The sequence below is a fragment of the Clarias gariepinus genome, chromosome 8, assembly GCF_024256425.1.
Source record: "Clarias gariepinus isolate MV-2021 ecotype Netherlands chromosome 8, CGAR_prim_01v2, whole genome shotgun sequence".
In the NCBI taxonomy this organism is placed as follows: Eukaryota; Metazoa; Chordata; class Actinopteri; order Siluriformes; family Clariidae; genus Clarias; species Clarias gariepinus.
In genome coordinates, this window is record NC_071107.1 from 17547384 (window position 1) to 17574831 (window position 27448).

The 27448-nt window shown below is 41.6% G+C and overlaps 1 protein-coding gene across 9 annotated transcripts in view; it reads left to right on the top strand.

Annotated features, from left to right (window-relative positions):
- zmiz1a (zinc finger, MIZ-type containing 1a) overlaps window positions 1–27448 on the top strand; it is a 127065-nt gene that overhangs the window by 38383 nt on the left and 61234 nt on the right. For 8 of the 9 annotated variants that reach the window (XM_053501887.1, XM_053501892.1, XM_053501883.1 and 5 more), the window contains one exon: window positions 9711–9785. The exons of the other annotated variant lie outside the window; for it this stretch is intronic. The gene's annotated coding sequence lies outside the window, so the exon portion shown is untranslated. The remainder of the gene's footprint in view (window positions 1–9710; window positions 9786–27448) is intronic. 9 annotated transcript variants of the gene reach the window in all.

Below are 27448 nucleotides of genomic sequence, written 5' to 3' on the forward strand. Positions count from 1 at the left end.
ATCATAATCATGCTCTGGCTCTATAGGGCCTCCTACATAACCCGCAGTTGAATGTGTCAGTCAAATTTGTGTCGGTTTTCTCACTCCAGGGCTGGGCTGCTGCCGCTGCTCGCATTCCTGGCACAGTAATGTTGCCGCATATGACACTACGTTTCTCTTTTACAGTTGCGTTCAGCGATGTCTCAATGGTGGGAGCTAAACTAAAAATCATAGCATGGCAGGATTTTGTAATGAGCTACAAACACACATATGCTGAAAAAACAGTCAAACCTGGATGATAGGCGTAGCCATGTTGACCAGCTAAACATTCAGGGAACAGTAGGCATAGGGACCACCAGGGATCACCCATTACGGTATTATCACGATATCTATGTGCCTATTTTATTCGTATTGCGATTCTGTAATTTGTTGTAATTTTTGTTTTCTGATTTCATAATAATTTTTTACAACCCACGGAAATAATTTGCTCCTTCTACCCAGGATGCTGTGCTGCCTGGTTATGTATGGGTAGCTTAGAGCGCTCCACCTGTAGGATTATAGAGGCACTGCAACTCACATAAAAATAAATAAATAAATAAATAAAAAAAGAATTGATTTTGCTGTCAGAGTGCCGATACATGAATCACCACACAAAGAAAAATCCTGTTGCATCATTGAATCGATTTTTCCCCATTTCTACCGAATAGTATGTTTTTATTTGTCCGCATCCTCTTACATGCTCAACGTTAGATATACGGCTTGAATTTTGTGCCACATGCCTAATATATCACAAGCAGTAATCATGTTTGACACTGAACTCTCGAACCTTTTCATTTTCTCATAATTAAAGCCATAAATCCCCACCTTCCGTCCCAAACTCCAAAACGTTGCGATGTGTATGTATGAGATTTGTTTATTATTGTAGGAATTGAAAACTGGAGGGCGATTTTTGTTTTCTAAAGATCGGCTTGTAACCCTCATGACTCACAAGCTTTCACTGTGAAATATGATGTGGGTGTTTATGCTTTTTTGAGTTAATACGGCTATCTGTGGGGGAAACCTGACCTGGGCACCCTGTTCTGATGAGCCGTGCGCGTGTTGCAGCTGTAGACACACTCGCACCGAGCTGCAGGGACATGCCAGTATTTTCATTCCTCACTCAAGGCATTTCCGTGCACTAACAAAGGGAGAATGAGGTGATGAAACAAGGGAGGAAGCAGCTTTCCGAAAGCGGCAAATTATTTTGTGTGCCTGCACTGCTGACCTCGCTCCAGCAGGAGCAGTTTGCTACTGCCAACACTTTGGTGCCTTTTTTCCCCTCCCGCTACTTTCACTCCTCGCTTTGTGACATTTGTGTGTAATTAGAGCTCCTTTGTTGCTGTGCGGGATTTGTAACTGTAGGAGTAAATCTGGAGCCTTCGATTGTTAATTTCGACATTTTTGGGTAGATCCTTTTTACTTGTACATTAAGGAAGGTTTTTTTTTTTTTTAAAACAAAATGAAACAGTTTTTCTCTCTCCTCAAATCTGTCAAGACATGTTTGATGTATTGAATTTGACTGGCGCTATGAGGTTACTGTAGCTAACCATTGCACAAACTGCATAATCAAATCAACATCAATCACACTGACCTCAAAAGGCACTGTTTGGCCACATAATAATATTATATATAGTGTCAGAATCAACACAGTTAAAGTACACGTGTGATTACTTAAAATTTAAAGGTGACCTATTATACAAAGGTCATACAAAGTATTTTCAGTATGTGTCTACAAAAAAAAAAGTGGGGGAAAAATTTTCCCTGTTTTTTCTCCTTTTGTGACCTCATATAAGAAGATCTTCTTGTTGCTCAGCTTTTTCGTTCTCTGGTGAGGTCGTGGCTCAGCTGTAGTTTATTTACATAGACAGGAAAATTTGGAGGGGGAATGAAATACTGGGAGTTTGGGGTATGAAAAAAGGCATTATTTAAAAGAGTGTTTCTGCTTGAGCATTAACAGGCACAGATTAGGGAAGCTCTGAGACCTGTGCTAGCCAGCTAAAGAAATAGTAACATATGGGACCTTTAATGTTGTTTATGATGAGTGTGATGATGTGTTAATTTTTTCTCTGCTGAAATTAAAACAAACAGTAATCTTCTCTTACTTGTTAGCTACATTAGCATCATGTCTATGCCACAATTATAAAAAAGCTAACTTTAAACACCAGACATGTATCTTGGCTTATCAACTAAATTTGTTTGAAAGATGAAAATACAACTGTGTTGATTTTCCTGACATTTCGTTTAAGCGGTTTAATTTAATGCAATGATTTCATCTTCACTACTTCCTTCTAACCTTTTGTACTAGCATATTACAAATCTTTGAACTGTCAGGTTCTAAGCTATTGCTGAGGTCACCATTTTAAGGATCACCTTCCCACCAGGAATGGCAGTTGTTTTAATCCCTTCAGAAGCAGCCGTCTACACTCTAATGCTGCCTGATTGAGGAATGCTGCAGTCTAAACTGGAATCCCACTCATCTTTGCTGAGCTAGACTCAATCTTACCCCATTGAGCGTGGGGGAGGTGTCTGCTGTGGGCTGACACCGTGAACCTTTGACAATTAGATGCCAATAAGCAGGATTTGGCTCCGCAGATGAAATAGGCCGGTAATTGTTAGGTGTGTATGGTCTGAACTGTGCAGGGTGGCCCACTACGGTTCCATGCGTTTCCCTGCCTGGTGTCACACATGTGAAAGTGTCGGTCAGTCCCCTGCCTGTGTGCATGTCTGTGGTTGTCTGCTCGATTTGGCCCAGTGCTCCGGCTTGGCCGAGTGCTGCTGGTTGGTAGTGTTGGCTGCTTGCCTGTCTTTCAGGAGTTTGAATGAAAGGGCCATTGTAAACTTGTGGGCTACCGTGGCATTTTGCAGCTGCCAAGCTAAGTAATTAAAAATTCCCACATATATGTTTTTCAGTGAAGAAACTCTGAGAATTGCAAGATGCAGATTGTAGGTAATATATCAGGACTGTAATTAATAGATAATAATTGATTATAAATGAGACCTATATGCCGTTCTGCTTATTTGTTTTCATCACTGACAATGTGTACGACTCATATTCACATACTCCGATCAGTCATAAAATTAAGCAAAAAAAAAACATTAACATTAATTAAAATGTTAAACAGTAAACTGGTGCCAGGACCATGGGCACCCAAGACTCACCCATGCACACAGAGGAAAAACGTCTAGACCGTCCCATCATGGTCCCACAGAAAAACCAATGCAGCTAGCCACAATAAAAAGGCACCGGGACACCCAGTGCACCACAGCCTGATGCACATGGAGACCAGCAGGCAAAGAGCCCACGGCCATCATCTTGGCTCTCAAATTCCCAGTCCGATCCCAATCCGATAGCGCACCCATGGGATACGCCAGACAATCAAGTCTGATACATTTAGGGCTCCAGCACCACAACCCACAGCAACCAAAGGACGCCCTTTGGCCAGATATCACTGCAAACTCCTGGAGGTCTTATGGAGTCATACCCCAAATAGCCAGAGCTTCCCCTGTGGCTGAATAATGGTCATAATGGTTTTGCCTTGTAATGTTATGTCTAATTGGTGTATTTTGCTGCTGTATACAAGGTCTTCTGCACTTTAAAATAAACTGAGCCTTATCAGCCCTTAGCTAGAAAGAAGAGATTCATGCCGCCCCAGGGACACCTGAAAGAGATCACAAGTGTGTCGTCATGTGCTTTTGTTAAACGACGGTTTGCTTGGAATTCAAATGTAACACCACAACAAAGTTTGATATTTTTTCACGACGGATGGTGTGTATTCCTCCTTTGATGACCTTTGTGGCTTTGCTTCTCCCCATCATTATCGTGTTCAGCAGTGTACTATAGACCGCCTGCTGAAAGAGTGCTTTCTCTCCCCGAAGGCCCACATTACGCTCATATGATCAGCGGGTGTATTTAACTGTGTGTGAAGGTAAACAAAAGCTTATTCTACACACAAAGGAACCTATGAGTTAATTAGTGTTGAATGTGTGTGCAGAATGGCCAGCTCATGCTGAGCGTGATTTTATGTAAAAAAAATAAATAAATAAATACAGGAACCTATCCATCTCTAAACAAATCATTCAGATGTACGTGCTGCTTGTTTCGCTGCTCGCTCCGCTTAATGGCATCCATTGGAGATTAATCCTGATGTAAGAAGATAAAAGCATAAGCAAAGTCTCTCCTGTTTGTCTTTACTCCATGTGGCAGAGAGACAAATCCAAAAGAGGCAGAATTTATTTCACCTCTAGAGGCCCCTAAATAAACAACTTGCAAATCAGCGCCTGGTTTTGTTGCGCGCAGCTCTGTGATAATGTTGTGCAAGCACAGCTCTTAGCATCAGTATTAGGTCAGAAGGAAAAAAAAAAATCATATGCCCACATTCCATTTCCTCTCTGGTTATTTATAAAATGCAGTCAGTACGCTAAACCTATCTGGCTCTCAGACTAATGTAGTGTCATGAGAGAATGGAATGCCAAGCTTTGGCTGTGATCTGAGGAATATTCGTGTGGTACTGAAAGACCAGACGCTGCATTAAACACTCACACTCTAGTAACTGAGCTAAAAAAGAAAAAAAAAACACCTTATATTCCAGGACTTTCAAATTCTCAAAATAGAAACTACACAATATGAGTGCTAACGGTCAGCGGAAGTGTAAAACACCTTAGCGGATGTGTGTGTGTATATATGAGTGAGTGAGTGAGCGAGAGTGTGTGTGTTGTACCAGTTCACCCCTTTGGCTGCACCTGCACTAATTGTATGTGTGCAGCTGTGATGAGAGTGCAGTGCTCCAGCTGGGAGAGCTTGTTGAGCTGACACACAAGCCTGGCGAGCTAAACACCCCAGTAAGTCCCTCCTTGACTCAGCTAATGAGTGTGGAGCGCAGACAATACAGGCCAATCCAAGAGCCCATCTGAGCACCGGCGCGGTCCAAGAACCAGGGGAGGTCCGCCTTAGATGTCTTTCCATTTGTGTGCAGTCAGTGCGAAAGTGCAGATAATCAAGCCCTAACAGTGTGCGCCTTTTCTTTCTACTTTCCTTTTTACCCCTTTCATCATCAGCACACTTTATCCGTATATCTTATTGCTCAGCATCATTTTCCTGCGGCTTAAGGTGCCTGGGTGAACCTGCTCTCTCACGGGCGTTATAACTCTGTCATTATACCCAGCCAAAGGCACTCCGAGACAATATGGGATGCACCGTTAAATATCTGCTTAAATAACCTAATTGAGCCAATTAAGGCAGTAGTGGCTCGTGTGAAATCTGGAGCAGGAGCAGTAGCAGTCCTTAGGGAGTAACTAGGATTCTTTTGCCTAAACCTTATTTTCAGCAAGTCCTTAGGTTGAGTAAATCCCGTAGACGCCGTTCTCCAGGGGGTGTGAATAAAACCTGTGGAGGTTTCTCTTCTGTTATACTTTTCACACTCATGCACACACGCACACACACACACACACACACACACACACACACACACACACACACACACACACAGACACACATCAGAACCATTTCAAAGTTTGATAGGACATGGATCAAATTAAGGAAATATGTCTAATTGAATTTACCCCAAACATATAAAAGGGTTACATCTGTCAAAAAGATTTTTTTTATTATAACTATTATGTTGTGTATAATTTTACACTGTAGGCTAATTGGTGTTTCCAAATTGTTGGTAGTGTATAAGTGTGTCTAGGTTTTCCCAGCCAATAAAAAGAGGAGGGTTAAATGGAGGGGAGGGGTGCAGGTAAAAAAAAAAGACACCAATGGGAATCGTGTTTGTGGATAAGAAATTATAAAATTAATAATACGAATACATACCTATACATACACACTGTGGTGTTGTGGCCTTGCACCTCCATGGTTACGGGTTTGTTTACTGCTAATTGGTGCCCACAAAACTGCCCGTAGTATGAGAATGAGGGTGTGAGTGTGTGGTGTGTGCATGTGTGTGTCCTGCAATGGATTGTCCACCTGTCCAGGGTATACCGCACTTTGTGTCTGGGACAGGCTACAGGCTTCTTGTGACGAATGAATGAATACTGTATATACAGTATATATGTGACTCTGTGAAGAAAGACTTGTATAAATTCTCAGACAATATCCGGGACTGACACGTCTCAAATGCTCAATCACAAATGAGTAAGAGATCCAGTCATCACAAACAGGGCTATTAATACTCTCAGCATGAGGCCATTAGAATATCAGCAGTTTCAGGTATCCAAAAGCTGAGTTCAAATATTTATATGTAATTACAGCAGGGTGGGAATGAAGATACGACGAGTCGAAGAAATAAACACCATTTCTGAGCCGAACCGCACGAAAATCAACTTGCAATGGTGATTATTTCCTTGCCACTTTTTGATAAAAAAAAACAGTGTAAATTTTGCCTCATTTCCTCATTCATTCCTCACTCGCGGAAACCATCACGTAAAATCCAGCCCCACTACACCCCCCCTTCACACTCACAGCGATCGGTGTCCACTCCCGCTGTACCAGCAAATCTACTCGAATATAAAAATGACTCAGACGCCTGCTCGCAGTAAGGATTTGTCTTCAACAAGTGTTTGTTATTGTGTACAGATTATATCATTTCTCAGTTACTAAACAAATAAAATGGGTGAACTGAGCGAACAGGGTGAGCGAGGCTCCTGGCTCCACACGCCGTCTCACTCCAAACTGATAGTGACACATCACACATGGAACGGTTCTCTCACACGAGGCTTATGGGTAATAATAAAAAAAAAAACTAAAATGTTGTCAGAACGTGCTTTTTACTTAACCACCTGTTAATATTTCCTCTTGCTTATTAACCTGAAGTGTTATAACGTGTACAAAAAAAAAAACTTCTGCCTTTCAATCAGTACTTTAAAATCCAAGCCAGTTATCATTCACTAAAAACATGTCACTCACATGATTAGCTGCAGTTCTGTTAAATCTAATGAATATGGGTATTTTTCATTAAAATGGCGCTAAAGAGCCCCCTGTTTCATAATCATGCTGCCATATTGCTCAATCTCTCACCTGGAAACCTGACGTTTTATTTTCCTGAGAGCCGCTCAGGGGTGCTGTATCATCTCAGTAATTGTGAATATGGATTTCTGAATTGTTATACTTAATAAAGTAATAAAGATGCCCCAAGTTAATAAAAATGATTGAGTTAACTTCGGCTTAAAATGCTCGATCGGTAATAGATTGTTATACTTGATCCACTGCATACATTGTTATACACACCAGGCTTATTTTCTTTTCTCTATGAAGTAATTTGACTTAAATTAATATTTAAATGATCGTGCAAAATGTTTAATTCGATGAGAAGCACACATGAGGGGGATGTAAGATTGATGGTAACAGCTTTTTAATTTTTTATGATGTTGCATGAGTTGTATCTGACTTTTTTTGATTGATGCTAATATATTTTTCTGTACTACTCATCATTAAAATGTGCTTGTTACTGGGATACAGGATCTATCTATCTAACTACTGGAGATTATTAAATATATTGCGATTCTTTTGTGCAAAATGTTTTATTATTATTATTTGAATGTTTTATTTATATGTGTTTACATTTGAGATGGAATAATGTTGCCATTCCTTCATAATCCTAAAACTGGTGCACTCTAAACTATTCACACATCTGCAGGCTGCACAGTATCTTCTGTGGAAGGAACAAATTATTTGTTAACTTTGTTTAGAATTTTAATAAAGAAATTGATCGTAAATTGTTGCGCCTTGGGTCCCCGTTTTTGGTGGGTTCCCTCCAGGTACTATGGTTTTCTTTTTCTTCCACAGTCCAAAGACATTTAAGTTAGGCTAATTGTCCTTCTCACATTGCCCATTGTGTGTGCCCTGAGATGGATTGGCACCCTCCAGGATGTATCTCGCCTTTGTGCCCAAAGTCTCCTGGGATAGGCTCCAGGCTCCAGGCTCCCTGCGACTAGGGCTGGGCGATATGGCTGAAAACTGTATCACGATATCAGTGTTTCATATCGGTCGATATAGATAATTATTGATATTTTTATGGCCCATTTAAAATAAAGACCAGGAGAAAAATATATTACATTTAAACATTTTTATTTTAAACTTAACTTCCTTTGATCATAGTCCCCTCAGTTATTAAGACAGAAATGTCAATAACCATGGAAAACTCATAATTAAAATGTACACATAAGGCACTTAACAATTATCTCTTAACATTTAAGGTGCAAAATAAAAGAAAATGTAAGAAATGCTTAATGAAGTGTAATAAAATATGGAGGAATCCAGCTGACTAGCACGAGACAACGACATGGCGCAACCAAGCGTGATACTGTTACATGATTGACGTTAGTGTATCACTCCCTACGTTGCAAGGTTACCAGAGAGCGAGTGCCTTTGTTAATGCAACTGGCACAGGCAACCGGAAGCGGACCAGAAGACTAGCAGTTAGCCCTTGTAGCGTGGATGGTAAATCCAAACGCGGAAATAGCGCGAACAGGCAGGATAACCACGCGAGTCATTGTAAGAACTCTCTCACGCCGAGAGCAAGAGTTTACACAATTATACCCGCTGTTGCGGGAGAGAGGTTGATTTTACGGCAGCTGTTTACGGGAGTGTAGTCCAGTGCAGGCAATGCTTTGTGGGTAATTCAGTCCAATGTGCGTGAACGCGGAAATGTGAGATGAGCTGGAATATAGAGAGCAAACCTGTTTACTTTTAGTAGTTTTTGGTTTGATTTAAGTACGGAATCCACCCGGAAGTTTGTAATATCGCCTGACAACGCTGTAAATAAAAGAATGGACATGCATCGACTCGTTTGTCTTTCTTATCACTGCATGGGCATGAATTAACGGGCTGTTGCGCTGCCGCGAGAAACGACAAAATAAAGCGGAGAGTTTTAGCAACACACACGCAATCAGGAATTGGACCCAAAATCACATAAGATCTGGTGAAGCGTCGGAAACGGCATGGGCAGACTCAATGACTGAGCGATGTAAAGCGCCATCTTGTCTCCTTTTATACTCCCTGAATCGCGACCAGTGAGCATGACAGCAACCAAACTAGCTTCGCGACCTCTGTTTTCTTCCGACAAAGAATAAAAATTATTGAACGTTTTATCGAACACATTTTTTATTGATATCGATCACGTGTCTATCGCAATACATATCATTTTCGTATTATTGCCCAGGCCTACCCGCGACCCTGTACGCGTTAACGCGTAATAAGCGTTATAGAAAATGAATGAATGGAAAATATTGAATTGGGATATTTATAAAATCGTGGTACCTATAAAATTGAATCAGCACCTCGGTATCATGATAATATCGTATCAAGTGGTCCCGTGTGATTCACTACTTCCTACACCATAAAGCTGATAAAACGCACACCATTTATTTAATAAAACTATACATCACTGAGAAGAACAAAGCAAAACATCATATAATGTTATATAATTTGTCAAACATCATTTCAAATATTTAGTGCATATGTGAAACTGATCTGGAAGAGTGGGTTGTGTTTTTTCCGTCATTGCTCACGCCGGCAACTTACGGAATGCGATATTCTGCCATATTTGCGTATTTGTGGTCTTCTGCTTACTTTAATCAGGTTAACCATCCACACCAAGTTGGAAAACTATACCGAATTGATGCACATTTAAATTATTATAATGGTGTTGCTTTGGTTAGGTGTTTACACAGTCTGCTTTGTTTCTCCATTCCAGATCAGCTCTATGATTGATGAGGATATAAGAGTGGATTTGCTAAACCCTAAACAAAGAAACCTACTGCGTCCTCTGGTAAGGTTCTTGATTGATGATCCTTCACTGCTCATTTCTCCTAATGACTCTCACTCCAATCACAGATTTACAATCATGCGTGCTTCTTGCATGGCGTGATTGCTTTCTCAACCTTCCCTGCTTGTGTAATTGCTGGTTAAAACAGCGATGCATGGATTGTGTTGTGTAAGGTAATATTTCCTGAGCGCCGGCAAACGACAAATTCATTTAGTGTTTTAGAATAACAGCAGAACACACTGTACAACATGAGTCATAATTATCAGCAGGGACTCTTAAATCGCGCTGCCTCTTTGTTGCTTCTCTTCACAAAGCTAGTGTCAGTTTTTTTTTCTCCATCATTATTAATGACAGGTGGAATTATTGAGATAAGAGATTCCGTTTAAAAAAAAAATGCCAGGGTTGCATCAGTGTCTAATTAGTTTGAAACCAGTCTGGGCCCTTTTTAGGTATGCAAATGCTGCCGGTGCCACAACCTTGTATATGACCAAGGGTATACCGTATACACGGCATCTGCATTATGCTAATGAGCGCATGACGCCGGAGCCGCACCGGCCAGGGTTCTAGGAGAGAGAAGCGACCTCTAAATTATGGATGCAACCTGTGATTTGTGCCAGAGAGAAGAAAGGGAGAAGCTGGGAAGAACTTCAAGTCATGCATATCAGATTATCTTCCCCCCTCCCCGTCCTCTCTCGCACTTTACAGAATTTCTCTTATCGTCCTGGACGAGCAAACTCGCACACAATCTGGGCTGTGTGTCTCGAGTCACATGAGAAACAGAGGTGCTGACGAGCTGGAATGCCCGGCTTGGTATTTCCTGATATTTCCTAAACACACATTTACATACACACACACACACACAGTTTGTTCATTTACAGACAGTGCCTGTGACAGAATAGCCAAATAAGTAAGCTTTCATTGGCTTGCTCTAGGATTAGGATTTGCAGTTGAGTGAACTGTATTTAATCATCAGGTATAATTCACAATGCTGTTACCGCCTGACATGCTGAGCGCATACTTTACAGTATGATCCTCTTGACTCTGCATACTCAGGGTGTAAATTGCTGATCCTCTCAAATATAAAGAAAGATCCCACTCTGCCTGTAATTCTCTGCTAGAAAAATACCGCGACTTCCGTCTGCTACTACATGAACTCGCATTACACCATCCTTTTTTTTTCGTCGAGCATATTTTTCGTTACAACTTAAATAAAGAAGCTTTCGCCTCGCTCGTACTCATTGCAGTGGGTGATTGCTACAGATTATAAACCAATTAGCCTTGTAATTATACATAGCCGACTCCTCACAAGAGAAGAAATGATTTCGGGATAAAGCATGATTAAATTTATCCATGCTTTGTTAAGAGCTACAATAATTTATGTAAGTCTTGAGTGTAGATGCGGTGTGCAGTCCTAAAAGGTTTGAGATACTAATTAGAGGTCCTTTAGTAGTAATGAAAATGAAGCACTGGCATGCTGTGATATATCTGTTATCAGTAAAGAATTCTTGTAGTATAACAATGTGCTCTGCTTAATGTTCACGTCCACAAGCAGGGGAATTTCCAGTAGGCAGAGGGAGAGAAATGGGTTACACGAGGAGCAGGTCAGTGGTGTTTGTACCTCAGTGTGTGTGTGTGTGTGTGTGTGTGTGTGTATATTTGTGTGTGTATGAATAATAGAGCCATTCTTCAGCTGTCTGGGAGCTGCTGTTGTACAGTGGTGGTGTGTTCAGTGGGCTTGCTCTAGGGTCTCCTTTAAATAGCTTTCGCCCTCAGCTGTGCTCAGAGAGCTACGGTCCGAGACTAAAAACACCAACGCTATCCATTCAACCAAATCCTGAGTGACGTGGCTGCATGAAATATGGTGGTGAAATAGACCCTGCTCAATATTTTAAGGTTGTTTATATATGAGCTTGTGAGGCAAGCTTGTGACCTAAGATGATTTTGGTAGGCCATTGATTTTGGATCATGTACAGGAGCAGAGGCTTGTCATGGGAGAAAAAAATCATAATAATGGAAATCATAGGAATTCTATATCAAGCCACATGTTTGACCTGGGATTTGCCTTTTTTTTTGGTTAAGCAGAAGTTTCATTCGTAAAGTTCGTAAAGTTTTATTTCGAACTCCATTAAATAAGTCCATTCTGGATAGTATGCGCTCAAGACCTGGGATCAGACCTCTCTGGCTGTTGTTGATGTTCCTCTTTCAAAGCGCCAGACTTTCGTTGTGTTCACGGCATGGGCGTCAGCTTTGGCTTAGTGAGTGTGACTAGTGGTCAGATGGACAATAAATAATGTGTTTGAACCCTCCAGGCTCACTGTGCACTGGTGCCCCTGAGCTCCAGCCACATCCCGGCTTAGATACTTTAAACCTTACTCATGCAGATAAATGGCTCTTGAGTCCACCATTCAGAGGATGTAAAGCAGAGACAAATAGCATTAGCGGGGAAAAACAGACCCGGGGATGGAGGCAGTCACGGGATCTGTTAGCGCACAGGCACGCATGTAACCATGGAGTGATTCGATCTGACTGATCTTGTTTGGGACGAATCATAACATTTACTCCGATGTTAGAGGTTTCCAATGTTACCTGTTAGCTGTGGTTTGACCTGCATGCCACTAAAGCACTGCTTTAAGAAGCTGCTACACCATGCTTGCAGAAATGGGTGCGAGACGCACCTCGCAGATGCGTGATGCACAGCTGCCATTGAGTAACTGCTGTAAATATTCGTGACTTCATAGCAGGCCGAGACATGATCTCATCTGCCAGTGCCAAGGCTTCAACATGTAGGCACAGGCTGCTCAGATTTAAATCACCATGCGTTCAATTGGTTTGTTAAAGTGACTTTTCTAACGTGGGGAGGAACGAGGTGGATGTAGCAAGCCTTGGTTCTAAACGAATGTGTTCATAAATCATCCTATCGTCATGCAAGCGTTTCCTAATCATTTCATTCAGCCATGATTTTCAGCAGTTTATCTCCCTGATACTGCGACAGACCTAGTGCAAATTTTAGTCAGAGTAATTGCACCAGATGTCTTTCAGGAAGTACACAGTGGGACTGTGCAAGTATGTTATTTTTTCTAATTATTAATTAATATTACTTACCACTTATTGTTTTTTTTTTAAGCTTAATGCAGTCTCTGTATTGTATTGTGAAATTTATATTGTAATATGTAATTTGCACCTGTTTCTCTTTGCCAATCAAGATTTAAATTCATTCGGCACAAACGTTGAAATCTGACAATATAAAGGAAGTACAAAAAGATTTGTATGTGTTTCAGTAATCGTGCTTGTGGAACATGAAGCACTAGAGGTGCTTTCAGAGCGAAATGTCATAAATATGCTTCTCAATGCAGTTATTATTATTGTAATAATGATGATGATTATTGTTGTTTCTTTTAGGTAATCTTCTGAACTTGTTTTACAACCTCTGCGCTGTTTATTTCGGCTGCTGCAAATTGCATTATTTAAATGACAAGCTGGTAGTTAATGTTAATGAGCTACATTAACATCAATTATTTCTTTCACTCTATTATACATTGATACATTTATCTTTTTTTTTAAGATCTCTCTGTGATCTCAAAACGATTGCCATTTGCTCCACACACACAAAAAAAACAAGAACAAATCGGATTTTACACTCTGCGGCTGTAAAACGTAGCGTGGCACACGAGAATCTGTAGTGTTTATCTAAAGGGCGTACGGGAGCTCGCGGTCGGGATCTCCGAGATAGCAGTCACACTTGCACAAACATAAGGTAGTTCTTTCTTTCCTTTACCTTTACCTAGACACCAGATAAACAATGAAAGGAAGATTGCATTCCTGTCAATGGTTAACTTCGAGAAACCTTTCACTAATAGGTTATGCGTGTTTTATAAGGACAGGCGCACTTCGGGACTTTTCATTTAAAGAGTGTTTCAGGTCAAGGTTCTAGATCATATCGTTAGTGGAATTGCACGCCCAAGATTACATTTAGAGCTCAGAAAATTTTTAATTAACCTAAATATGAGTTGTATATAGTAATATAATTGTAAATTATGTATTTTAAAAGCAAACTGTGTATGTGTTTATAAAGTTTAACATCTCTATATACATTTGTTTTAAGCTAGTGGCATCGATATCATAGAATTAGGAATCAGTTCAGATTTCAATGGACCTATTATGTTTGTGGCTTAGTCGCCTCCAGGGTCCAGGGTCGATTCTCACCTCGGAGTCCATGGAGTTTGCATGTTCGGTCTGTGGTTGGAGGGTTTCCTTTCACTGTCTCAAGACCAAACTGTCCGTATTATGTGATTGTTTATGTGTGTGGGCCCTGCGATTAATTGGCACCCTGTCCAGGGTGTACCCCGCCTCATGGCCTAAGTCTCCATGGACAGGCTCTAAAGCCTCCTGTGACCCTGTATGCAGGATAAAGAGGTATAGATGGTTTGTGAGTAAGTTAGTGTTATATTTGCTTATTTTTTCATTATGTATAATGATTTCAAAGATACTGCCTGGCTAAAAAAAATCCATTTTATAAACATTAAATTATTGGCCTGCATCAAGCAAAGAAAAAGAAATGACTTTAATTGGGCTAAAAACAGTCCAACACATTATTATAAGCTGAAGGTATAGTGCAGGAGCATCAACTTTGTGGACATTGTGGACAATATGGACAATAAAAATTATAGCTGTGCTTAATAGTGAAACTAAGAGAATGTGATTGGAACTCTTGTTAGTGAGGCTAATTAAAAAGGCTTTGCAGCAACGGGAAAAAAGGTCATGTGATCCTGAGAGCTGGGCACATCCGGGTAAAAAGGGAAGGGCATAAAGCGATGCATCTATGATGGTAGTACCCACTGTACAAGCCTCCGGAGGCAGTGTTATGATCTGGGGTTGTTTTAGTTAGGCAGGTCTAGGCACAGCAATGTTTTGTGGCAATAAAATGAAGTCAGCTGATAACCTGAATGTACTGAATGACCAGGTTATCACATCAAAGCACATTTTCTTTCCTGATGGTGTGGGCATGTGCCTGAACTCAGATTATCAAAGAGTAGTTGTGGGAGCATGAGGAATCATTATCACACAGGCTCGAATAAATTGATTGAATAAATATAAGAGTGTGCAACTGCTTTTTAAAAATTATTTGTGGGGAACAAATTGAAACCTTTTAACTCACACATTTTGCTTAAATTTTCAAGTGTATACTTGAATAAAAACAATTTACAGTTTCGAAAAGCAGCGTAAACCTGTATTATGTCACCGTCATTTTTATTACTGTTGTACCGTGCTGTAATTTATCCTCCCGTCGAATTACACTGCCTTGTTTTTTTTTTCGTTCTCATGTTCTGATTGTGCCACTTTGGGGGAAAGTAATGAAATTATAACTGATTAAGACTCCTATTGACCTGTATTATTTAAGGGCCACAGGTAAATAAATTATACGGTGTATATTTGGCTGTTCACAGGTGTTAAAGAGGCCGTGCTACACGTGTTGGTGTGTTAGGTGTGTAGTCTGTACTCTGAGCTTGCCCTCATTAGCAGCCCTGTGAGCTGGTTTGTGTCAAAGCAGTGTGAGTGTTGTAGTGTGTTGGGCCTGTGTGGGCTCCGGTTCTCACTCGATTACACACTTAATCAAATCGCCTGCTTGTTTATACACTCTGCACTCCCATAGAGGGAAAAAAAAAAAAAAACAGCCCCCCGTTCATTGAGGCTGTGCTCTTGGAGACTTGACCTCTCATTCACCACCTTCCTCTCTTACACTGCTCGCTGGAAAGCACTCTGTCTGTGCTGTAAGTTCTGACTGTGTTTTCCTGCTTTGAAGCAGTGAATTATTCATCTGCAATCCCTTTCTTGGTGACGTGCATAGTAATCACTTTAGGTGGCAGGGGAGCTGTCTTGTGTTTTCTGCTTTTAGAGTGTTATTGGAGTTTGCGTTCTTTTAAATCAGTGGCAGAGAGTTTATAGATACTGCATTACATCGCTTCACTCTCTGTGAGTCTGGAGTTGTTTGACGAGACAGACTACTGTGCGTGCTTGGCTAGGTGCTTCTGAGCAATCCTAATGCCTCTGTTATCTCTGAGAGGAATGATTTCATGAATATAATGGCTGCACAATGGCTTTACTACTGCTAATATATATATATATATATATATATATATATATATATATATATATATATATATATATATATATACCATTCCAATAAGCAGGCTTCAGAGAGCACATATTGTCTACAGCAATAATTTTTTTGTTTCATCTCTCTAAACAGAGAGAGAGAGAGAGAGAGAGAAGCGGAAATGGACCACTGACAGTTCTTTTGTTTTCTTTATTGCTTCGAGAACCACCTGATACACAAAGTACAGAAAGAGAAATGACATCTGGGCCGTTTCAAAAACAATCCGTTTTCCTGTCAGAAGTGCAGAGATCATCAGGAATGTTGGCGTAACCGAACCCGACTCATTGTCTCCTGCCAGAGTCGCAGCCACCTCCGCTGTGTGTTTACGCCGTGGCACAGTCTGACTGCCGCAGGAACAGATATGACATCATTTCAGCAGAGCTGTGGGCTGCACACGAGGCGTAGAGAGGGAACAATTGACCAGGGGCGACGCAGGAAGAGCCGACTGACCTGATTGCTCAGCTGGCCAAGCAACTGGGAAGGAAGGCCCAAGGCGGGGATGTGGGTGAAGGGAGCGGACTGATAGTAGATAATGCCCCTTTCCTTTTGCTGTCATGCTCTCCCCATGCCAGGATCATGTTTGCACTGCCTGCTGCTGCTACTACTCCGGATTCTGTCGGCGTGTCCTGGCTAAAGCAGATTTTTACATGAAAAAGTGATTTAGCAATCACTGCTGCATTAGCTTCCTGATATGGGCTTTTGGACTGTCCTGATAGTCCGATTCCTCTGAACCTACATTGAAAATATACAAAACCAGGGACATAAAGACTTTTTTTCCCCCTTAACATGTATATATTATCTTGTTGCATAATGAAGCTTGTCAGCTGCATATCCGCTGAGCATATGCTGCTCTCTGGTTGTTGTATAGTTTAATATGATGTACCAATTTGCTAATATATATATGTTAGACATGCTAGTTTAATTTAAATACCGCACATAGTTTTTAATTATTAAGGGTACAGCTGCTGCCTGGAAATCTCTTGTGAATAAGATTGAGCCTATTTTCCACTATGTATACAGAGAGCCATCGACAGCTGGAAAGGGCACCATGCCTCTGACCTCCCACATGCTCACTTCCATGTAGAGAAAACAGCACAGCATACAATAGCACTAATTACGGAAACAGTTCTGTGGACGCTAGTGGACCAGTGAGGCGTTTTTGTTAAAATAAACTCTAGATGTCATTTACGTTGCATGCATGATCAATAAAAAAATATCATAAATCATCACACAAGTAGCACGAATATGACTTGAGAACGGTTTATTTTTCTTTTCACTGCTTACAGTAAATGTGAATGAGTGTGTTCACTATTCTCTGTTATGGCCCCCATCTTCCTTTTCCAGATTAGTTTGCGGTGCTTATAGCTGTTTTCCGCAAGGCAGGAGCTCCATTTCAGTGACAGGCATTCATCTGTTAGCGTCCCTCTGGTCCCGCGCAGCACGACGTGCTGCAGCTCCCAGTAGCCCACGCAAAATGGGCGTCAGTCTCAGGAGATCTCACCTCCTCATCCCCTGAAGAAGCCGTGTGGGAGTTTAATTACTCCAGCGGCCTCAGACTGAGGCTTCGTCGCTCTCATTATCACACGCTTGTAGCTGGTTGTTGCTTCTCATCTCTCTGCCTCAGGGTGCAGGTGAAGGTGGAGGTGCGATCTAGATCAGTCAAGAAGGGTGTAGGGATGATGCTACCCTGAAGGATTACTGCCTCCCCTATAAGGATTAAACACCAATTCAGTAGGATCCCTATGGTTAGCTTGGCCTTTCCTGTCTGCCTTAATGAACTTAATTACTACGAGTCTAGTCCATCCGTGCAGCCTCGATGAGGTGGAACGTCTGAGCCGCTATTTGTCTCCGCACCACGTGCCTAAGCCTGTGATGTTCTGCCACCATGTTGAGCTAGCCTATTACTTAAAAGGCTTGATTTGGCACCATAGTACACGGCATGAAATGCAGATGCAGTGCTGCTAGTGTTGCAGCTCCAGGCGGAAAATGTAGCTCCTTTCCCGTAGCAGTTAGCGTAGACGATTATGTAGACGTAATAAAGCAATACACTACGACAGGTGTCTGTTATAGTGACGGGTTAAAGTGCAGGCACAACGCACAGTGGTGTTTAAACAGATGACCAAATGATAAATGTCATGTAGTGTAGTGTAAGCTGCGCAGCAACTCTAAAAATCATGTGCGCTATATATATATATATATATATATATATATATATATATATATATATATATATAAGTATATTAATTTGGTACATTAAAACATAATTGAGTTATCAGGACAAGGTGACAGGTGTACATATTGATTATATAATAATAGCTCTCTCGCGCTCTGCTCAAAAGGATCACTTTCTTTCTTTAAGATCTCTTCCTAAATGCATGGTCATTCCTGATTTGTATTTATTTCTACATTGTAAAGCAATGCTGAAGGCGGACAGAATGTGCAATAATCTCCTTTGAATAGTCGTGTCTGCTACATATGCTCTGCAAAGCCTTCACAACGGCTCTAATCCGAGATGCTGTAAATTGGTGATTTTTGAGGCTGCTACCTCTTCAGCAGAGGTAAATTTTGGTCGTGCATTCCTGTGAGGGTCTTCATGAGAGCCAGTTTCATCATGGCGCTTGCTGGGTTTTGCAAATGCACTTGACAATACTGTTCTTGCAAGAACTATTTCAGAAAAGCTGGGAAATAACGACAGAGTGTTGTCATTGTTGTTATTACATAATTACTTAATTCCATGTGTTATTTCATAGTTTTGAAAATATACAAGGAGACTTGGGGCACAAGGCGGGGGTATACCCAGGACAGGGTGCCAATCCATCACACCACACACATATATAACGATAGCACATTTACTGGTTAACCTAATCTGCATACTTTTGGACTGTGAGAGGAAACTGGAGTACAGAGAGGAAACCCACCGAGCACAGGCACAGACTCGAGACCGGAATCCTGAAGGTGCGTGGCCACATTGCTAACCACTACTGTATGCCACTGTGTCGCATATATACAGTATAGAAAAACAACTATCTGCTCATTTTACATTGAGGCTAAAAGTGTGTTTTTCTACTATCTATAGGCTGATTTTAGTCTTTATTTTATGTAACACATTAAAAGAAACATTTTCCATGTCATCCACTGTAGCATTAGCAACCACCCCCTCAGTACCCTTTCAGTTTGATCTCTCTCTCTCTCTCTCTCTCTCTCTCTCTCTCTCTGTGTCTGTCTCTCGTTTTTTTTTTTTATGAGTGGGAGACAGATTACCAGGGCTAGTCCTGCACTCACAAGCTTCCTCTGGGTGGCTGGCGTCTGCGTCGAGGGGAATTTCTGCAGACATTGTGCAGGTTTCTCAGATCATTACCAGCCCCTTTGACTGTGCCTTTGTTCCCGAGCGCACTCAGCCGGTGAGCTGACACGCTGCATTTTGCCATTGCGAATGGCACGCACCAAAACAGGACATCGTGTCTCCTTATGTAGCTGTGTGCTGAGAACACACTCTCTGTCACTCCTTCCCCATGTGTGCCCCCACCCCCCACCCCCTTCCTCCTCTGCCCTCTCCATCCTCTTAAATCTGTTCATCTTCTAACAAAGCATCAGACAGCTTATTATTGAGGTGTGAAAAGAGAGGAGCTTTTGCTTTCCTGCTCGGCTGATATTAATGGTTGCCACTAAAGCAATGGGGCCATTGAGCGATCTTGCACGTGTTTGCATGTGTTTACAACACTGTGTACCAAAGGGAGTGTTAACTACAGAAGCAGAGTGCCTCTGTGCTTGCACAGTGCTTGTTCGTGCCGGCGCTATCGGCGTGAGGAGCAGCTCAAGTCTTTGTCTTTCTCAAAAAGAGTTCCTTTTGGCCAGTTGTCAGCTGTGGCCTAAATGGAATGGCAACACAGGAGTTTAAGTTTCAGCTTGTGCTGGGACTCTGTGCTTTGGGCCCCTGGCAGGGTTCAGAGGTCATGCTTGTGAGGCAGGCAGGCAGGAGGAGGGCCGCTCTAAGGGCCCAGCCTCCCACAATATGTCCGTCAGCAACTCCTTTTTGTTTTCTTTCCTCTTAATCGCTTAAGACCCATCTCTGTAACCAAGGAAATGTTGCCAGAAGAGATGAGTCTGGGTAAGAAAGGAGCAGGCAGTGGCCAGTGTGGATGCTCTTTTTTCGGGTTGATAAATCCAGAGTCGACTATTGCTGATTATTTTCTCTGCTCCTGGTCTCTTTCAGCAGTTTCTGTCTCTCTTGCTACTCCTGGGGGACCTCAGTGCACTGGGTGGATTGCTTTGAGTGTGTGTGTGTGTGTGTGTGTGTGTGTGTGCGTGCGTGCGAGCGAGTGTGTGCATGTGTGAGTGCTTCCATATGTCTAGACAGGAGCAGAACCCCAGGGGCCCCACACGTTTAGACTCAGGATATTAAATGACCTAATGGCCATGTTATTTGTGTAGGATTCATTTAGAGAATCTTGTGTGGAGCATTAAATCATAATGAAGAGGGTATGAATTTTGATCGAAGGTGGGCGGCAGTATAGGGAGCATTGGGAGCATGCGGGAGCGTGTCTGACTAATGCATAGCTCAAGCCGCTGCCTGAAACATCATTTAACGCTATGGGCTGTGACCTGAGCCCAGCATCTCCACTCACTCTCCGGCGTGTAGACAGAGCTGATCAGTCAGACACAGACGAGGCCAGACTCAGAGCAGCATGGAGGACCAAAACGATAGCTGAGCACATGGCCATGTTGATTGTGTAATAGAACTGGGCGTTGTGAAAAGTACAAACTATGGTGATTAATATGATGAAAAAAATAGCAGAGAAAATGTCACATACTCTCGTCACGTTATTTTTCTTTTTTTTCTTTTCTTTTTTTTTAAACATGAGATATTGTTATCTGGAGCACTTACACAGTGAAGTACAGTGTTAAATAAAAAAAGATATGCGTACTGGTTAAACAACAGCAGGAATTCAGACTGGTTTCAGTTCATTTCTGAGAACAGCAATACATCAGACTCTGTGTTCATTTAACTCAAGCCTTTGCCTCCTCTCTATTTTTTTTGGCTGATACTTTTAAAAGCTTACCATTTGACTCAGGGTTAGTATCTGCAAGGACACAGCTACAATATTGTTGACAATATTTTTAGCTTATCATTAAAAATTTCCACTATAACTTTATAGAGCCGTGAATCAGGTAGACTATCAAATACGTTTTAATTACATTTTTAGGCAGTATGTTTTTTTTTATTTAGTTCAATTCAATAATGCTAATATTATAATATAATGCGTTATTATAGCCTATATTATCTCAAGCAGCTATGAACACTATTCCTTTTTGTTGTTCCCATTTTCTGCTCCACACTCCAGTAGGTACCGCTCATAAACCCCTAAAATGAAAAACCGCTCCTCCTCTCAACATGTGAGTATTTAAGGAAAATGGAGGGTGTTTATATCTTCAGCAAAAGCTGTGGCATGTTCCTTAAACCATAAGTGAATTTTAGATCATTTTCCGTATATGTACAGAAATCTGTATTAGAACATATTCTGTATATGTTTAATTAAAGAATTTAAAAAGTGTAAACTAATTCGAAAACTGGTCCATTAAAGGAAGAACATAAATTAAACAATAAATTATCTCTAAAATTGCATACATGTATTTTTTTAAATTCTATAATTCTGTCCAAATTGTATATAAGATATGTACATACATTGCAGTAGATTTATTGCTTAGATGAAGGATGAATGTGGTCTGGCGTGTCTCCTCATCTTTTCTCACTTTAGTTTCTACTTCTAATTAGTTCCCATTTGCAGTTTGCACAAAAAAAAACCACTGGAAGTAAACTGTTAACTGTTTTATCCTATATAGAGAGTATAATTTCTCACTAAACGTGGTTAGAGACATTGTGAAAAACTTTCTTACACCAATCATTAGTCGCTCTGGTGAGTGTACTGTATATACTTTACTTGCTTTGCCAAACTGATATCAAAAACTTATATGGAGTCTAGCATGTAATAAGTCAGTTTAGTAGAGATGGGTAAAATCGATTCAGTGATGTATCCTAATTCTTTTCTGGAGTCCAAAATCGATGTTTTAAAATTTATATATTTTATATTGATATATTTTAGTTTGCATTTGAGGTGGTACCATGTTGCAGTTCCTCTATGATCCTACAGGTGGTGCATTCCAAAAGATTTACACATTGGCAGGCAGCACAGGGTCCCGTGTGGGACAAACAAATTATTTGACAAGTTTATTTAGAATTGTAACAAAATAAATAAACAAACAAAAACAAAACAAATATATATAGATATACAGATAATGATATTTATAAAATTGTGATACTAACAGAATTACAAATTAATTTGGCACCTAAGTATCGTGATAATATCATATCGGGTACTCCCTGGTTATTCCTATCCCTACTGATCACTGATAAATTTAATTCCACCTTAAGAGATATAATAGCTACTATACAGTACGTGTAGTATACACAAATGGCATGGTGGCGTAATGGTTAGCACAGGTTTGGTGGGTTTTATATATATATATATATATATAGTTTCTCATTAGGAGCAAAAGTCTAGTTGCACAGTGCATGGTCATGAAAGACAAACTACAAACAGCATAAGCAACTTGTTGCTTTTTTGCCTGCTAGTGTGAACATAGAGTTATACCATTAAAGCACTTCAGAAGCCTTTGAACCTCTTTTGTGTTAAATGACTATGTTGCCAAAATAGCTCATCACAGAATGCAGTTATACAGCAGCGTGTAGTCACTGATTATATTTATTTAGCTCTTAGAGCCGGCTTTTGGCACTATAAGACCTTCCTACACTTAATAGTCTGTTTCTATTCAGACGCTGAAAGGAAGTGCCTTATTACCTGATCTTGACTCAGCGTTCGAGTCTGTGCTCGAGCCTGGTTACTTTTCAGGTGCTGTGCTAGCAGAGGATCCAGAAGCTGCACACTTCTTGTAAATCTGCAGCTAGTCAGGAGCACGTAATGCCAACAGCAATAGCCGCATGCCACTATCATAACATCAGTGTGCTGACACAAGCTAAAGCTCACACACAGGGCACACAGTGCTGTCGTACTCACTTTCCTTGGATTTTTTTTTCTCTCCCTCGTACGAGGCGTGTACGCGCCACTTAGTTTCATTCTCAGTAGCAGACATGAACTTTTGAGCGGACGCATTTGATCCTCGAGATGCAACCGATGTCCTGTTCTGCAAACGAACACCCGGGCGATGATTATCTGATCAAAGGCAGCATACCGTGCGAGCCCCGGCAGAGACCAGACCGCAGAGACTCACTTTCTGCACGCTGCAACAATTACATTCCGAACAGGGCGGGGTGTTTGTGTACGATTCTGATTATTGTCGTGTCTGTGGCTATGGATTCAAAGAGAGTGATGGAGAGACGGCGAGAGAGGAGGGGAGCATAAACACAGCATGAGGTTTGAGATTTCAGTGCTTTAGATTGGTTGACCTGCAGTACTCTGGCCTGGACCGTAGAGCTTGTGCACTATTGATTAGTGACTTATCCACTCATAACCACACGCATTTAGTCTGAGAAACAAACCGTAGATGTCACGTCAAGAGTCTGTCATACATCCGTGCATTACCAGCACGAAAATCTGCTTCTCATAGTGTGTTTCCATGAAAATACTGATGAATGGTGTGCACATGTATCTTTAGATATGTGTCTGTGTGTGTAGTCGGGGGGGTGGTTACAGATGCACTTAAACAGACTCGAGTGGTGGGGGAGACGCAATCAGAAAAGAATGATTACCAGACAGGCCACATGCTCAGTGCAGATATGCAGCTTTAGCAGTATTCCTGTGCTGCACTGTGTCAAGCATATTGATCAGCTTCTTGTAATAGAAAGAGGGGCAGTGTGCAAAATCAATGCTTGCTCCCACCCTTGTCCCTTTCCCTCTCTTTCTTTCCCTGCCTCGGGTATAACCTGCTGCCATTATCTGTAGCGAGTATAAAACACCTCCAGCTTTTCCTGCTCCTGCTCCCTAACACTGTGCTGACTGTGTGTTGCCACAATAAAGCTATCCTTGTGCTCCATGCTAAATTGTTTGCTTTGTAAGCTGTCCACAGACCTGAAAGTCCAAAAAAAAAAATCATTTAACAGCACCGTTTAATTCCCTTCCCTCAGACTACCCCAATCTGGCCCACAGTAATATGATCTAGTTGATTTCAGTCCATCCTGTAGGATAAAATCAGGCTTTTTTTTTTTTTTTACTCTTGTTACGCAAATATGCTCATTTCGTGTGTTTATGTCTTGGTAGAGAACCAGATGTCCCCACAAGGATAGTAAGACAAACATCTGTTTATTCTAATTTTATGTGTTTGTGTGTGTGTGTGTGTGTGTTTTTTTAGGCTTTTTTTTCCTACAGTCTTTATAAAAAGGTTAATGCTGCCGTTGCAGTCTCTCCTCTGTCAACTGTCAGAAAGCAGAATTCATTTAGGTAATCCAGATGCTTTTTCTCGGTTGGTGTGTGTCAAATCTGGCTGGTGGTCAGACAGCTCAGGGTGAGCTTTTGTGTTTTCCGTGGAGTGCCTGGTCTTGCCTGGCACTGATCTGCCAGACAAACACAATGCTCACGCAACATCTAGCATCCCTGACCAGCAACGACACACCTTCTGCTAATCATTGCCCATTGTGTGCTGGCATGAGAAGCTTGTATAATTAAACAATCCCCTTTTCTGCTCCTCTGTCCATGGCACCTTCTTAGAAAGGGCCATGGCTCACAATGTCCGATGTCTGAAAAGGAAAAAGTTCGATCGATGAGTTCTAAACACCAATTAATGCAGCTAAATGGGCCTGCGTGTCATATTGTTTTGAATGGAGCCTGTCAATAGTTATTAGGCAAATTTATTGATTTGATGGCAAAGGAGAAAATTTTGTGTTCATTATGTCAGATGGAGGAAATCAGCAAGCCTTAAGTAATGGAGTGGATTGAAGAGAATAAAACATAGCAGATCCACTATGTGTTTCATGAAATAAACACCCGCCGGCAATAAAACAGCTCGGCTGAGTGTTTGATGTAATGTGAAGTAAAATCAGTGTTGTAACTTTAATCAATTTCAAATTGAATTCAAAAAAGCCATCAACATACTTCTTTTGTGATCGCAAGCAGGGAATCGAGTGATAATTAGTTGAAAGCCTAGTGGTTTTGTCATACGCATTTACAGCAGTTATCATCTTATAATGTAATCTGCCCAGTGGTTAATTCGGGAGGAAACAATTTATCTGACTTCATTAGAGCGAAATGAGGGCTCGTTGCTGTTACAACTCAATACAAGTGAATAAATAGTTTCATATAGTCTTGATCACATGACACAAATTCAGCGGCACGTCACGACGCCACATGGCTCGTATAATGAACAGGGCCGTATCACTGTTCTGCTTGCTGTCATGCATGGCTCATTGCACATGCTTCATAGCCAACTGCATGCGCCTTTGTTTCATTTATGTAAATCGAGTGGCATGGGCTGCAGCGTGACCTTATGGCAGCGCAGAACCCCATGACATCAGTCCGAGTGTTTTCCTCTCAAAGCGGCCGCATCTTAATGAGTGCGTGCTGAGCCAGACTTGGCCGAGACCAGCCTTACAGATTTTGGCTTGGAAGCCGGCCTCTGCGGCCCCGCACGGTATCTACCCCAGCGGGATCGGAGGGCAGGAGGAAGAGGGGCGTTTCGCTCCTTTGCGCTCTCTGTCTCTGTGTCGCTTTTACACACAGACACATGGGGTGTCTGTGTGTGCGTCAGTGTCGAGTGGGCCCTCTGTGAGCAGATGCCCGATCTGGAACGGGTTGGGCTCGGCTGGGCTTGGCTGTGTTAGTTGCAGATGATGAATGGCGCTCACCTGGTGGTCTCTGTGAGGGCTGGCAGGCTGCGCTGTGGGGGTCTCCCACCAGCCCAGCCCAGGCAGCGTGTGGCATTAATCAAACCTCTCCACCTGCCTCTCGCTCGCTTTCTTCCTCTTTACATATTCTCGAGCAGGCCTGTCACTTGGAACAATGGGCCTTTTAGCAGGGCTCTTCTAACCGAGAATGGACAAGGCCAGCATGGCTGACACTTCCAAACATAGTGGCCATTTTACAGCTAAAGCTGCGAATATCAGCACGATTGTGCTGTAGGTGTTTAATGCCGTTATGAAGGAAGAAATGAACCTCCTTCTCTCCTAATGAGCCAGAGGCCGTAAGTGGACATAACTTGTTTAATGCACTTAATAATATGGTAGGCCTTCGCCCTGCGCTGCTGTTTTAACTGCTTTTGGCTGTTTAATACTGGAGTTAGTGACACTTACCTCTAAGGTCACTGAACACATAATTGGATACTTCGTGGGGCCCAGCTCTTACCTTAGTAAGGGCTGATCGGTGTACTAAATTCTACGGGAACGTGTTCATGATTGAACTATACTCAAAATCTGTGGCATTTTTTCCCGCCAAGTTCATCACAATCATAAACCATTTTTCCGCAAAGTGTGGTACTAAAGCTCAAGTATACATATCACACCTCATCCTGAATCAGTAGAAGATGGGATCAGAGGAATCTCCTGTCGTTTGGTGCAATGAAACATTAACAACGCATCATTATAAATGGTTATTTACTCCACGTGAAATTGACCACTGATCCCCTTGTGATGTTTTTTGGATCAGATGAACCCCAGCAGCTCATTAAATATACATGCTGTGTATTGACCTGAGCTAGCCAATTAGCTGGGACTGTTTTCGATTGCTAATAATCGCTTACTGTTTGCAATATCGCTGCAGTCCCCAGCAATTCCTCTGTTCGCTCCTCTGAAATTACTTTGAAATGAATTTTCACGCTGTTGTGAAATGCTATAGAATAAGACTGAATACGGTTTTTCTAGAGGGTGCCTCATCTGCCCTGACCTGCCTCCTCCACTGTACATAGACCTCGAGTAGTTGAGTGCTACCTGTGTGTGTGTGTTTATACACACAACTGGTCAAGCGGAAAAAGTGACATCTGAGCACGTGTCTAAATATTCACATGCTTTGTGTAATCATTTGTATTCGGCAGAGATTTCATTTGAATTCGATCTCAAAGCTAGATAAGAGTATTATGTACAGGAGGAGTTGTGAAGCAGTTCTTGTTTGTTAATAGACTTATTCGGGGTAATTAAAGAGGAAAGCGTCTTACTGTTTGCGTTTCTATTTAATAATGCCAGAGATACTGTGAAAAACAATCAGAGCTGGGCCATGTGCGACTCAATTACTTCAGGCAAGAGGAGATCTAAGAAGTGGCTTATTACATTTTTTACAGATAAACTGCTGCTGCAAACTCATAAATTCTAACTCTGTTGCATGACAAAAACCTATTAGAGCTAGTAAACATTTAGCCGAGGAACTGCGGATTTTTTTCATTAGAATGAAAGGGGAATCTCTTGCATGTACCATTTATTTGTGTGTTGTGGTATGGTGTGTGTGTGTGTGTCAGAGAAAGAAGGCATACACATGTGCAGGGGCCCAATGGTGCGTGCATGTGTTTACTGGCCAAT